The sequence below is a fragment of the Rana temporaria genome, chromosome 4 (assembly GCF_905171775.1).
Source record: "Rana temporaria chromosome 4, aRanTem1.1, whole genome shotgun sequence".
NCBI lineage: Eukaryota > Metazoa > Chordata > Amphibia > Anura > Ranidae > Rana > Rana temporaria.
Window position 1 is genome coordinate 474133009 of NC_053492.1, and position 16544 is coordinate 474149552.

Consider the following 16544-nt stretch of genomic DNA (forward strand, 5'->3'; position numbering starts at 1 on the left):
GGGCTAGCGGCGCGACGTGCTGGTTCTTGTAGTCCTCCGAGCCAGCTGGAGCGATTGCAACGCTGGGGGGCAGCTACAACTCCAAGCGTGTCCTGCTGGGATTTGCGGTCCTTTTTTTTCGCAAATAGATGGTGGCGACGTTACCGACGCTTGCGCCAAGTCGCGTCTAAAGGGTTAACGGCGTGAGAATGGATGCAGCCATCTCCCGTGCATTTTCTGCTGCAGCGGTAGACCTCGATCCTGTTTCATGCAGCTGTTGTGTTGTCAGGGAATGCAGCAAGGAGACATAAAAAGAAGAATAAAGGAGGACATAGCCAAGAGAAGGGCATTCGGCGGCGCCTTACCGGTGGTGCAGGGTGCTGGTGGGGGGTGCAGGTCTCAGGCTCCCATGGTCTCAGGTTGGAGTGTTGCTGAGGCTGCTGGTAGAAGACGCACAGCAGCATACAGGGTGTGTGTGTGTGTCTCTGCTCTGAACACATCAGGAACTGCTTGCCATTCCAGAGCTCGCAGAGGAGGAGGAGGCTGGACTCTCTCTCCAGCTACTGTGCTGCTGCTGCACAACCTTAAAGGCGCAGAAAAGAGAAAATATCCGAAGCCAACAGGACGAGCCGAGCCGAGCCGAGCCGAGCGTTTACATTCCCAGCACTCGGAGAAACCCCCCCAAAAAACATGATATTTCATTGCGTTTGGCCTTCTGCCTCACCGTATTCCGCTTTCCGAAGAAAATCTTTTATTTCGTGAATCTGTTACAAAAGTTTCAGCGCTTCCTGTTCCAGGCTGACCACGCCGAGCCTCTGCGGGGCAACCAGCGGCAGCGTGGTCAGCCGGTCACGTGTGCGCCTTTCCGGCGCCTCCTGGGATGTCCATCAGGTCTGCCCATGACTCCTACATTCACTGTACAGTCCTCTCTACATCTACATTCACTGTACTCCCCTCTCTACATCTACATTCACTGTACTCCCCTCTCTACATCTACATTCACTGTACACTCCTCTACATCTACATTCACTATACACACACCTCTCTACATCTACATTCACTGTACACACCTCTCTACATCTACATTCACTGTACAGTCCTCTCTACATCTACATTCACTGGACTCCCCTCTCTACATCTACATTCACTGTACACTCCTCTACATCTACATTCACTGTACACTCCTCTCTACATCTACATTCACTGTACACTCCTCTCTACATCTACATTCACTGTACAGTCCTCTCTACATCTACATTCACTGTACACACCTCTCTACATCTACATTCACTGTACTCCCCTCTCTACATCTACATTCACTGTACACACCTCTCTACATCTACATTCACTGTACACCCCTCTCTACATCTACATTCACTGTACACCCCTCTCTACATCTACATTCACTGTACTCCCCTCTCTACATCCACATTCACTGTACTCCCCTCTCTACATCTACATTCACTGTACACTCCTCTCTACATCTACATTCAGTGTACACTCCTCTCTACATCTACATTCAGTGTACACCCCTCTCTACATCTACATTCACTGTACACTCCTCTCTACATCTACATTCACTGTACTCCCCTCTCTACATCTACATTCACTGTACACCCCTCTCTACATCTACATTCACTGTACACTCCTCTCTACATCTACATTCACTGTACACTCCTCTCTACATCTACATTCACTGTACAGTCCTCTCTACATCTACATTCACTGTACACACCTCTCTACATCTACATTCACTTTACACCCCTCTCTACATCTACATTCACTGTACACTCCTCTCTACATCTACATTCACTTTACACTCCTCTCTACATCTACATTCACTGTACACTCCTCTCTACATCTACATTCACTGTACACGCCTCTCTACATCTACATTCACTGTACACTCCTCTCTACATCTACATTCACTGTACACTCCTCTCTACATCTACATTCACTGTACTCCCCTCTCTACATCTACATTCACTGTACACCCCTCTCTACATCTAAATTCACTGTACTCCCCTCTCTACATCTACATTCACTGTACAGTCCTCTCTACATCTACATTCATGGTACAGTCCTCTCTACACCTACATTCACTGTACACTCCTCTCTACATCTACATTCACTGTACACTCCTCTCTACATCTACATTCACTGTACACTCCTCTCTACATCTACATTCACTTTACACTCCTCTCTACATCTATGGTACAGTCCTCTCTACACCTACATTCACTGTGCATCCTGCTCTACATTTACATTCACTGTACACTCCTCTCTACATCTACATTCACTGTACTCCCCTCTCTATATCTACATTCATGGTACAGTCCTCTCTACACCTACATTCACTGTGCATCCCGCTCTACATCTACATTCACTGTACTCCTCTCTACATCTACATTCACTGTACTCCTCTCTACATCTACATTCACTGTACACTCCTCTCTACATCTACATTCACTTTACACCCCTCTCTACATCTACATTCACTGTACTCTCCTCTCTACGTCTACATTCACTGTACACCCCTCTCTACATCTACATTCACTGTACTCCCCTCTCTACATCTACATTCACTGTACACCCCTCTCTACATCTACATTCACTGTACTCCCCTCTCTACATCTACATTCACTGTACACTCCTCTCTACATCTACATTCACTGTACACTCCTCTCTACATCTACATTCACTGTACAGTCCTCTCTACATCTACATTCACTGTACAGTCCTCTCTACATCTACATTCACTGTACACACCTCTCTACATCTACATTCACTGTACACTCCTCTCTACATCTACATTCACTGTACTCCCCTCTCTACATCTACATTCACTGTACACCCCTCTCTACATCTACATTCACTGTACTCCCCTCTCTACATCTACATTCACTGTACACCCCTCTCTACATCTACATTCATTGTACACTCCTCTCTACATCTACATTCACTGTACTCCCCTCTCTACATCTACATTCACTGTACACTCCTCTCTACATCTACATTCACTGTACACTCCTCTCTACATCTACATTCACTGTACAGTCCTCTCTACATCTACATTCACTGTACACACCTCTCTACATCTACATTCACTGTACACTCCTCTCTACATCTACATTCACTGTACTCCCCTCTCTACATCTACATTCACTGTACACCCCTCTCTACATCTACATTCACTGTACTCCCCTCTCTACATCTACATTCACTGTACACCCCTCTCTACATCTACATTCACTGTACACTCCTCTCTACATCTACATTCACTGTACACTCCTCTCTACATCTACATTCACTGTACAGTCCTCTCTACATCTACATTCACTGTACACTCCTCTCTACATCTACATTCACTGTACTCCCCTCTCTACATCTACATTCACTGTACTCCCCTCTCTACATCTACATTCACTGTACACCCCTCTCTACATCTACATTCACTGTACTCCCCTCTCTACATCTACATTCACTGTACACCCCTCTCTACATCTACATTCACTGTACACTCCTCTCTACATCTACATTCACTGTACAGTCCTCTCTACATCTACATTCACTGTACACACCTCTCTACATCTACATTCACTGTACACTCCTCTCTACATCTACATTCACTGTACACTCCTCTCTACATCTACATTCACTGTACTCCCCTCTCTACATTCACTGTACACCCCTCTCTACATCTACATTCACTGTACAGTCCTCTCTACATCTACATTCATGGTACAGTCCTCTCTACATCTACATTCACTGTACACACCTCTCTACACCTACATTCAATGTGCATCCCGCTATACATCTACATTCACTGTACAGTCCTCTCTATATCTACATTCACTGTACTCCCCTCTACATCTACATTCACTGTACTCCCCTCTCTACATCTACATTCACTGTACTCCCCTCTCTACATCTACATTCACTGTACTCCCCTCTCTACATCTACATTCACTGTACTCCCCTCTCTACATCGACATTCACTGTACTCCCCTCTCTACATCTACATTCAGTGTACACCCCTCTCTACATCTACATTCAGTGTACACCCCTCTCTACATCTACATTCACTGTACACTCCTCTCTACATCTACATTCACTTTACACTCCTCTCTACATCTACATTCACTGTACTCCCCTCTCTATATCTACATTCACTGTACACTCCTCTCTACATCTACATTTACTGTACACTCCTCTCTATGCCTACATTCACTGTACTCCCCTCTCTACATCTACATTCACTGTACATTCCTCTCTACATCTACATTCACTGTACTCCCCTCTCTACATCTACATTCACTGTACACTCCTCTCTACATCTACATTCACTGTACACTCCTCTCTACATCTACATTCACTGTGCATCCTGCTCTACATTTACATTCACTGTACACCCCTCTCTACATCTACATTCACTGTACCCCCCTCTCTACGTCTACATTCACTGTACACTCCTCTCTACATTCACTGTACCCCCTCTCTACATCTACATTCACTGTACTCCCCTCTCTATATCTACATTCACTGTACACTCCTCTCTACATCTACATTCACTGTATTCCTCTCTACATCTACATTCACTGTACTCCCCTCTCTACATCTACATTCACTGTACTCCCCTCTCTACATCGACATTCACTGTACTCCCCTCTCTACATCTACATTCACTGTACAGTCCTCTCTACACCTACATTCACTGTGCATCCTGCTCTACATCTACATTCACTGTACACCCCTCTCTACATCTACATTCACTGTACTCCCCTCTCTATATCTACATTCACTGTACAGTCCTCTCTACATCTACATTCACTGTGCATCCCGCTCTACATTCACTGTACAGTCCTCTCTATATCTACATTCACTGTACAGTCCTCTCTACATCTACATTCACTGTACTCCCCTCTCTACATCTACATTCACTGTACTCCCCTCTCTACATCTACATTCACTGTACACTCCTCTCTACATCTACATTCACTGTACTCCCCTCTCTACATCTACATTCACTGTACTCCCCTCTCTACATCTACATTCACTGTACTCCCCTCTCTACATCTACATTCACTGTACTCCCCTCTCTACATCTACATTCACTGTACACTCCTCTCTACATCTACATTCACTGTACTCCCCTCTCTACATCTACATTCACTGTACTCCCCTCTCTACATCTACATTCACTGTACTCCCCTCTCTACATCTACATTCACTGTACTCCCCTCTCTACATCTACATTCACTGTACACCCCTCTCTACATCTACATTCACTGTACACTCCTCTCTACATCTACATTCACTGTACACTCCTCTCTACATCTACATTCACTGTACAGTCCTCTCTACATCTACATTCACTGTACACTCCTCTCTACATCTACATTCACTGTACTCCCCTCTCTACATCTACATTCACTGTACACCCCTCTCTACATCTACATTCACTGTACTCCCCTCTCTACATCTACATTCACTGTACACCCCTCTCTACATCTACATTCACTGTACACTCCTCTCTACATCTACATTCACTGTACACTCCTCTCTACATCTACATTCACTGTACAGTCCTCTCTACATCTACATTCACTGTACACACCTCTCTACATCTACATTCACTGTACACTCCTCTCTACATCTACATTCACTGTACACTCCTCTCTACATCTACATTCACTGTACTCCCCTCTCTACATTCACTGTACACCCCTCTCTACATCTACATTCACTGTACAGTCCTCTCTATATCTACATTCACTGTACTCCCCTCTACATCTACATTCACTGTACTCCCCTCTCTACATCTACATTCACTGTACTCCCCTCTCTACATCTACATTCACTGTACTCCCCTCTCTACATCTACATTCACTGTACACTCCTCTCTACATCTACATTCACTGTACACTCCTCTCTACATCTACATTCACTGTACAGTCCTCTCTACATCTACATTCACTGTACACACCTCTCTACATCTACATTCACTGTACACTCCTCTCTACATCTACATTCACTGTACACTCCTCTCTACATCTACATTCACTGTACTCCCCTCTCTACATTCACTGTACACCCCTCTCTACATCTACATTCACTGTACAGTCCTCTCTATATCTACATTCACTGTACTCCCCTCTACATCTACATTCACTGTACTCCCCTCTCTACATCTACATTCACTGTACTCCCCTCTCTACATCTACATTCACTGTACACTCCTCTCTACATCTACATTCATGGTACAGTCCTCTCTACACCTACATTCACTGTACTCCCCTCTCTACATCGACATTCACTGTACACACCTCTCTACATCTACATTCACTGTACTCCCCTCTCTATATCTACATTCACTGTACACTCCTCTCTACATCTACATTTACTGTACACTCCTCTCTATGCCTACATTCACTGTACTCCCCTCTCTACATCTACATTCACTGTACATTCCTCTCTACATCTACATTCACTGTACACTCCTCTCTACATCTACATTCACTGTACACTCCTCTCTACATCTACATTCACTGTGCATCCTGCTCTACATTTACATTCACTGTACACCCCTCTCTACATCTACATTCACTGTACCCCCTCTCTACGTCTACATTCACTGTACACTCCTCTCTACATTCACTGTACCCCCTCTCTACATCTACATTCACTGTACTCCCCTCTCTATATCTACATTCACTGTACACTCCTCTCTACATCTACATTCACTGTATTCCTCTCTACATCTACATTCACTGTACTCCCCTCTCTACATCTACATTCACTGTACTCCCCTCTCTACATCGACATTCACTGTACTCCCCTCTCTACATCTACATTCACTGTACAGTCCTCTCTACACCTACATTCACTGTGCATCCTGCTCTACATTTACATTCACTGTACACTCCTCTCTACATCTACATTCACTGTACTCCCCTCTCTACATCTACATTCACTGTACTCCCCTCTCTACATCTACATTCACTGTACAGTCCTCTCTACATCTACATTCACTGTACACTCTTCTCTACATCTACATTCACTGTACAGTCCTCTCTACATCTACATTCACTGTACTACCCTCTCTACATCTACATTCACTGTACTCCCCTCTCTACATCTACATTCACTGTACACTCCTCTCTACATCTACATTCACTGTACTCCCCTCTCTACATCTACATTCACTGTACACTCCTCTCTACATCTACATTCACTCCACACTCCTCTCTACATCTACATTCACTGTACACTCCTCTCTACATCTACATTCACTGTACACTCCTCTCTACATCTACATTCACTGTACTCCCCTCTCTACATCTACATTCACTGTACTCCCCTCTCTACATCTACATTCACTGTACACTCCTCTCTACATCTACATTCACTGTACTCCCCTCTCTACATCTACATTCACTGTACTCCCCTCTCTACATCTACATTCACTGTACACTCCTCTCTACATCTACATTCACTGTACACACCTCTCTACATCTACATTCACTGTACTCCCCTCTCTACATCTACATTCACTGTACTCCCCTCTCTACATCTACATTCACTGTACTCCCCTCTCTACATCTACATTCACTGTACACTCTTCTCTACATCTACATTCACTGTACACTCCTCTCTACATCTACATTCACTGTGCATCCCGCTCTACATCTACATTCACTGCACACCCCTCTCTACATCTACATTCACTGTACTCCGCTCTCTACATCTACATGCACTGTACACTCCTCTCTACATCTACATTCACTGTACTCCCCTCTCTACATCTACATTCACTGTACTCCCCTCTCTACATCTACATTCACTGTACACTCTTCTCTACATCTACATTCACTGTACTCCCCTCTCTACATCTACATTCACTGTACTCCCCTCTCTACATCTACATTCACTGTACACTCCTCTCTACATCTACATTCACTGTACTCCCCTCTCTACATCTACATTCACTGTACACTCCTCTCTACATCTACATTCACTGTACACTCCTCTCTACATCTACATTCACTGTACAGTCCTCTCTACATCTACATTCACTGTACACACCTCTCTACATCTACATTCACTGTACACTCCTCTCTACATCTACATTCACTGTACTCCCCTCTCTACATCTACATTCACTGTACACCCCTCTCTACATCTACATTCACTGTACTCCCCTCTCTACATCTACATTCACTGTACACCCCTCTCTACATCTACATTCACTGTACACTCCTCTCTACATCTACATTCACTGTACACTCCTCTCTACATCTACATTCACTGTACACTCCTCTCTACATCTACATTCACTGTACTCCCCTCTCTACATTCACTGTACACCCCTCTCTACATCTACATTCACTGTACAGTCCTCTCTACATCTACATTCATGGTACAGTCCTCTCTACACCTACATTCACTGTGCATCCCGCTATACATCTACATTCACTGTACAGTCCTCTCTATATCTACATTCACTGTACTCCCCTCTACATCTACATTCACTGTACTCCCCTCTCTACATCTACATTCACTGTACTCCCCTCTCTACATCTACATTCACTGTACTCCCCTCTCTACATCTACATTCACTGTACTCCCCTCTCTACATCGACATTCACTGTACACACCTCTCTACATCTACATTCACTGTACTCCCCTCTCTATATCTACATTCACTGTACACTCCTCTCTACATCTACATTTACTGTACACTCCTCTCTATGCCTACATTCACTGTACTCCCCTCTCTACATCTACATTCACTGTACATTCCTCTCTACATCTACATTCACTGTACACTCCTCTCTACATCTACATTCACTGTACACTCCTCTCTACATCTACATTCACTGTGCATCCTGCTCTACATTTACATTCACTGTACACCCCTCTCTACATCTACATTCACTGTACCCCCCTCTCTACGTCTACATTCACTGTACACTCCTCTCTACATTCACTGTACCCCCTCTCTACATCTACATTCACTGTACTCCCCTCTCTATATCTACATTCACTGTACACTCCTCTCTACATCTACATTCACTGTATTCCTCTCTACATCTACATTCACTGTACTCCCCTCTCTACATCTACATTCACTGTACTCCCCTCTCTACATCGACATTCACTGTACTCCCCTCTCTACATCTACATTCACTGTACAGTCCTCTCTACACCTACATTCACTGTGCATCCTGCTCTACATTTACATTCACTGTACACCCCTCTCTACATCTACATTCACTGTACTCCCCTCTCTATATCTACATTCACTGTACAGTCCTCTCTACATCTACATTCACTGTGCATCCCGCTCTACATTCACTGTACAGTCCTCTCTATATCTACATTCACTGTACAGTCCTCTCTACATCTACATTCACTGTACTCCCCTCTCTACATCTACATTCACTGTACTCCCCTCTCTACATCTACATTCACGGTACACTCCTCTCTACATCTACATTCATGGTACAGTCCTCTCTACACCTACATTCACTGTGCATCCCGCTCTACATCTACATTCACTGTACAGTCCTCTCTATATCTACATTCACTGTACAGTCCTCTCTACATCTACATTCACTGTACTCCCCTCTCTACATCTACATTCACTGTACTCCCCTCTCTACATCTACATTCACTGTACACTCCTCTCTACATCTACATTCATGGTACACACCTCTCTACATCTACATTCACTGTACTCCCCTCTCTACATCTACATTCACTGTACTCCCCTCTCTACATCTACATTCACTGTACACTCCTCTCTACATCTACATTCACTGTACACTCCTCTCTACATCTACATTCACTGTACACTCCTCTCTACATCTACATTCACTGTACACACCTCTCTACATCTACATTCACTGTACACTCCTCTCTACATCTACATTCACTGTACTCCCCTCTCTACATCTACATTCACTGTACTCCCCTCTCTACATCTACATTCACTGTACTCCCCTCTCTACATCTACATTCACTGTACACTCTTCTCTACATCTACATTCACTGTACACTCCTCTCTACATCTACATTCACTGTGCATCCCGCTCTACATCTACATTCACTGCACACCCCTCTCTACATCTACATTCACTGTACTCCGCTCTCTACATCTACATGCACTGTACACTCCTCTCTACATCTACATTCACTGTACTCCCCTCTCTACATCTACATTCACTGTACTCCCCTCTCTACATCTACATTCACTGTACACTCCTCTCTACATCTACATTCACTGTACTCCCCTCTCTACATCTACATTCACTGTACTCCCCTCTCTACATCTACATTCACGGTACACTCCTCTCTACATCTACATTCACTGTACTCCCATCTCTACATCTACATTCACTGTACACTCCTCTCTACATCTACATTCACTGTACACTCCTCTCTACATCTACATTCACTGTACAGTCCTCTCTACATCTACATTCACTGTACACACCTCTCTACATCTACATTCACTGTACACTCCTCTCTACATCTACATTCACTGTACTCCCCTCTCTACATCTACATTCACTGTACTCCCCTCTCTACATCTACATTCACTGTACACTCCTCTCTACATCTACATTCACTGTACACTCCTCTCTACATCTACATTCACTGTACTCTCCTCTCTATATCTACATTCACTGTACACTCCTCTCTACATCTACATTTACTGTACACTCCTCTCTATGCCTACATTCACTGTACTCCCCTCTCTACATCTACATTCACTGTACTCCCCTCTCTACATCTACATTCACTGTACTCCCCTCTCTACATCTACATTCACTGTACACTCCTCTCTACATCTACATTCACTGTACTCCCCTCTCTACATCTACATTCACTGTACTCCCCTCTCTACATCTACATTCACTGTACACCCCTCTCTACATCTACATTCACTGTACACTCCTCTCTACATTCACTGTACACTCTTCTCTACATCTACATTCATGGTACAGTCCTCTCTTCACCTACATTCACTGTACTCCCCTCTCTACATCTACATTCACTGTACACCCCTCTCTACATCTACATTCACTGTACACTCCTCTCTACATTCACTGTACACTCTTCTCTACATCTACATTCATGGTACAGTCCTCTCTACATCTACATTCACTGTACACTCCTCTCTACATCTACATTCATGGTACAGTCCTCTCTACATCTACATTCACTGTACACTCCTCTCTACATCTACATTCACTGTACACTCCTCTCTACATTCACTGTACACTCTTCTCTACATCTACATTCATGGTACACTCCTCTCTACATCTACATTCATGGTACAGTCCTCTCTACTTCTACATTCATCACCCCTGATGCCTACCTAAAGAGGACCTGTCGCCAGCAACCCTTCCCGGGTTCAGCTCTGTCATTCCCTGGCAGGGGGTGAAGCTGATCAAGCACAGGGTCCCAAGGTGACATTAGGGGTCCAATAGACTGTTGACGCGTTTCACACTAATTAAAAGAAAAAATCCAGTAAAAAAATAATAATAATCCAGACCCTGATCTTTGACCCGGGCACAGACACTAACCCTGGCCGTGACCCAGATCAGACCTTGATCTAGGGATTTTTTTTCTCTCTGAAAGGAGAGAGAAAGATACAATGTATCTCTCTCCTCTATTCTCAGAGAGAGATAACACAAGGGTGACTGATCACTGTGACAGCCAATCAGAGGCTATCACAGCAATCAGATGACCAGAAATCAGGAGTTCTGGGTCCTGATCGTTAGAAAAAAAGGATTGCTTGTGAAAACTGTAGGTTAGTGTTATGGGCGTTGGGGGAGGGGGTCAGGTGAACTCCAGGCAGATATAAAAGACACAAATAAATACATCTCCGCGATCATGCATGGATCATTAACCACTTAAGGACCGCCTCCTGCACATATACGTCGGCAGAATGGCACGGCTGGGCACAATCACGTACAGGTACGTCCTCTTTAATTGTCCAGCCGTGGGTCGCGGGCGATGCCCGCAACCCGGTCCGAAGCTCCGTGACCGTGGCCGCGATCGCCGCTGGAGTCCCGCGATCGGTCCCCGGAGCTGAAGAACGGGGAGAGCTGTGTGTAAACACAGCTTCCCCGTTCTTCACTGTGGCGCCGTCATCGATCGTGTGATCCCTTTTATAAGGAAACACAATCGATGACGTCACACCTACAGCCCCACCCCCCTACAGTTAGAAACACATATGAGGTCACACTTAACCCCTTCAGCGCCCCCTGTGGTTAACTCCCAAACTGCAATTGTCATTTTCACAGTAATCAGTGCATTTTTATAGCATTTTTTGCTGTGAAAATGACAATTGTCTCAAAAATGTGTCAAAATTGTCCGAAGTGTCCGCCATAATGTCGCAGTCACGAAAAAAATCGCTGATCGCCGCCATTAGTAGTAAAAAAATAAAAATTTATCAAAATGCAATAAAACTATCCCCTATTTTGTAAACGCTATAAATTTTGCGCAAACCAATCGATAAATGCTTATTGCGTTTTTTTTTTTACCAAAAATAGGTAGAAGAATACGCATCGGCCTAAACTGAGGAAAAAAAATGTTTTTATATATGTTAAATTTTTTTCAAAATTGACGCTCTATTTTTGTTTATAGCGCAAAAAATAAAAACCGCAGAGGTGATCAAATACCACCAAAAGAAAGCTCTATTTGTGGGGAAAAAAGGACGCCAATTTTGTTTGGGAGCCACGTCGCACGACCGCGCAATTGTCTGTTAAAGCGACGCAGTGCCGAATCCCAAAAACTGTCCGGGTCCTTTAGCTGCATAATGGTCTGGGGCTTAAGTGGTTAAATGTTTTTTTTTTTTAAATAGAAGTACCTGAATGTGACCTGGTATCTGCCCAGTACAGCAGAGCTCAGAGCGTCAGAAAGAGAAGCAGCCAATCGGGTTTAATGCACTTAACAAGAAGCACGTTGAAAGGCTGAGAGAGCAGAGTGACAAAAAGACGAGCTCATCGCGGCGCTGCTTCTCTTTTCACTATCCAGTCACAGGCTTGGGAGTTGCTGAAGGTCACCCTGGGCTCAGAGGAAGTGGGTGAAATGATGCTGGCCATCAGACTGAGGACATCTAGTGGCGGGAAAAAAAAGCACTGCGGTTTTTGTTTAATCTCCTATTGAGTTTTTTCAATTTTAACAGCTACTGCGATAAAGTATGCGCCGCACAGGGGGAGCATTGTTTTGATGGCGACACCGCAAATGAACATAAAACATGAACATAAAACAATGGGGTAGATTCAGAAAGCAATTGCGTCTGTGTAACCATAGTTACGCAGCGCAATTGCTTACCTGCGCCGGCGTTACGAATGCTCCTGATTCAGGAACCTCGTTACGCCGACTGCAGCCTAAAATCTGCATGGCATAAGGCTCTTATGCCCTCATATCTTAGGCTGCATTCTTACGCTGGCCGCTAGGGGGCGTTCCCGTTGTGGTCAGCGTAGAGTATGCAAATTGCATACAGTACTAACGCCGATTCACAAACGTACGCGAGCCCTGCGTACGCAGTTTACGTCGTTTGCGTACGTCGGTTTTTGCGTAAGGCTGCCCCTGCTATTAGCAGGGGCAGCCAATGTTACGTATACCCGTCGTTCCCGCGTTGCGAAATTTGAAATTTTAGTCGTTTGCGCAAGTGAGTCGTGAATGGCGCTGGACGCCATTCACGTTCACTTTGAAGCAAATGACGTCCTTGCGACGTCATTTACCGCAATGCACGTCGGGAGCATGCGCACTACGCTCGGCGCGGGAACGAGCCTTATTTAAATGATCCACGCCCCCTACAGGATCATTTAAATTACGCGCGCTTACGCCGGCCACTTTTACGGAACGCCCCCGCAAATTACGGAGCTACCGCTTCGTGAATGAAGCGTAGCGCAGGTAATTTACGGAGGCGTAGCGTAAAAACGGTGCGCTGCGCCTCCGTAAAAACTGCGCAAATCTAACTGAATCTACCCCACTGTCTTTTCTAATAATTAGGACACACTTGGCTACTTTTTTTATTTTTTTTAACAGTGAAATAACATGATTTATTTAGTCTGAGATCTTTTATATACAGAATATTTAAAGAATACATTTCCGGCAACATTCCTACATCTAATATCTTCCCCTCCCCCTTCCAATGTCACACAGTCGCTGTATTTACTTATGATGTGTACAGATTAGCAGAGTCTCCCTCTAGTGGCCATTTGTAGGTCACTGCAATCACTCAGCCTGCCTGATCAATAACTGCCGAGATAGAACTGTGAGAGGATGGAAATCACATGACCTTTTTTTAGGGCGTTTTCACGGGTTAGTATCACCGCATTATTATCACGGAGTATTTATTGGCGCGGCGGTAGAAATCGCAGGTAGATCTGGGCGAAAGTAAATTTGCTACACATCAGACTGAGATACAGTGGCCCAGATTCAGGTAGATTTGCCCCTTAGTTACGGAGGCGCAGGGCAGCGTTTTTGCCCTGCGCCCAGCAAATTTCCTGCGCTATCCGCGATTAACGGAGCAGTAGCTCCGTAAATTGCGTGTGCGCTGTGTAAACTTGCCCTGCGTAAGGGCGCTGTAACGGACACAGGCATGCTGCCGAGACAGTTATAATCTTCGTGCAGGGGGACTACAAGGAACTGCATGGCTTGTCACAAGTGAAGGTACCACATTGTATTCTGAGCTCAAAGGGTTAACTGGACAAGTCTCTTTCATTGCTGGAATGCTAATGACCTCTCTTTTGTGTGCAGGTAAACAGCCCCCCTGTGAGGTGTATGCTGATGGGGATTATGTGTGAGTGATAATTGTTTTAAAGGTTAATTGAATTCTATGTGCCTGGCCAGGAAATGTTAAGTGGGGTGAGGTGCCGAAGCGTCTAGAAACTGGTCAAGTGATTAATTCAAGGAGATGTCATTGTTTCAGGGGGTCTGTGTTGAAGCCCCCTACTGGGAAAAGGGGAGGGCGGAAACTGTCATTGTTCTTGTAACAGTTGTAACCAGATATAAGCAGGTGAAATATGCCAAATAAAGTCAGTCTACTTGACCCTTCAAACGTAGCACGTCTCGTTTCTTGGAAGGGCGTTCGATGGGATATACCGGCGGTACCTGCATATCGCAGCTTGCCAGGGAAAAGGACGTCTCCAACGGCCGATACCCCTCACTACCAGTGGGTAGCCGTTACAGGCGCCTAATGTAAATGATCCCGTAGGGGGCGGGAATCATTTAAATTAGGCGCGTTCCCGCGCCGAGCGTAGAGCGCATGCTCCGTCGGGAAAGGTCGCAAGGACGTCATTTGCTTCAAAGTGAACGTGAATGGCGTCCAGCGCCATTCACGAATCACTTACGCAAATTACGTAAAAAATCGAACGTCGCGACGCGGGAACGACGGGTATACTTTAGCATTGGCTGCCCCTACTATTAGAAGGGGCAGCCTTACGCTAAACACGCCGTACGGAAACAACGTAAATTGCGTACGCAGGGCTCGCGTAACGTTGTGATTTGGTGTTAGTATGCAATTTGCATACTATACACTGAGCACAACGTGAACGCCACCTAGCGGCCAACGCAAGAATGCAGCCTAAGATATGCGTGGCATAAGAGCCTTATGCCACGCAGATTTTAGGCTGCAGTCGGCGTTACGATGTTCCTGAATCAGGAGCATTCGTAACGCCGGAGCAAGTAAGCAATTGCGCTGTGTAACCTATGGTTACACAGGCGCAATTGCTTCTTGAATCCGGGCCACTGTGAATAAAAAATAGTTACTATAAGTGGAGCTCTAACCATCTCCATAGGTATGTCCCCAGTCTCCATCCATCTCCATAGGTATGTCCCCAGTCTCCATCCATCTCCATAGGTATGTCCCCAGTCTCCATCCATCTCCATAGGCATGTCCCCAGTCTCCATCCATCTCCTTACACATGTCCCCAGTCTCCATCTATCTCCATCTCCATAGACATGTCCCCAGTCTCCATCCATCTACATCTCCATAGGCATGTCCCCAGTCTCCATCCATGTCCATAGACATGTCCCCAGTCTCCATCCATCTACATCTCCATAGGCATGTCCCCAGTCTCCATCCATCTCCATAGGCATGTCCCCAGTCTCCATCCATCTCCTGAAGCATGTCCCCAGTCTCCAACCATCTCCTGAAGCATGTCCCCAGTCTCCCACCATCTTCTAAAGCATGTCCCCAGTCTCCATCCATCTTCTGAAGCATGTCCCCAGTCTCCCACCATCTTCTGAAGCATGTCCCTAGTCTACAACCATCTTCTGAAGCATGTTTCCAGTCTCCCACCATCTTCTGAAGCATGTCCCCAGTCTACAACCATCTCCTGAAGCATGTCCCCAGTCTCCAACCATCTTCTGGAGCATGTCCCCAGTCTCCATCCATCTCCTGAAGCATGTCCCCAGTCTCCAACCATCTTCTGGAGCATGTCCCCAGTCTCCCACCATCTTCTAAAGCATGTCCCCAGTCTCCATCCATCTTCTGAAGCATGTCCCCAGTCTCCCACCATCTTCTGAAGCATGTGCCC

At 45.2% G+C, this 16544-nt stretch overlaps 1 protein-coding gene across 1 annotated transcript in view; it reads right to left on the bottom strand.

Moving 5' to 3' along the window:
• The window catches only part of DAAM2 (dishevelled associated activator of morphogenesis 2), a 308732-nt gene extending 308237 nt beyond the window's left edge, over positions 1–495 (bottom strand). The window contains exon 1 of the mRNA XM_040351813.1: positions 345–495. The gene's annotated coding sequence lies outside the window, so the exon portion shown is untranslated. The remainder of the gene's footprint in view (positions 1–344) is intronic.
• Between the last annotated feature and the right edge of the window lie 16049 nt (positions 496–16544).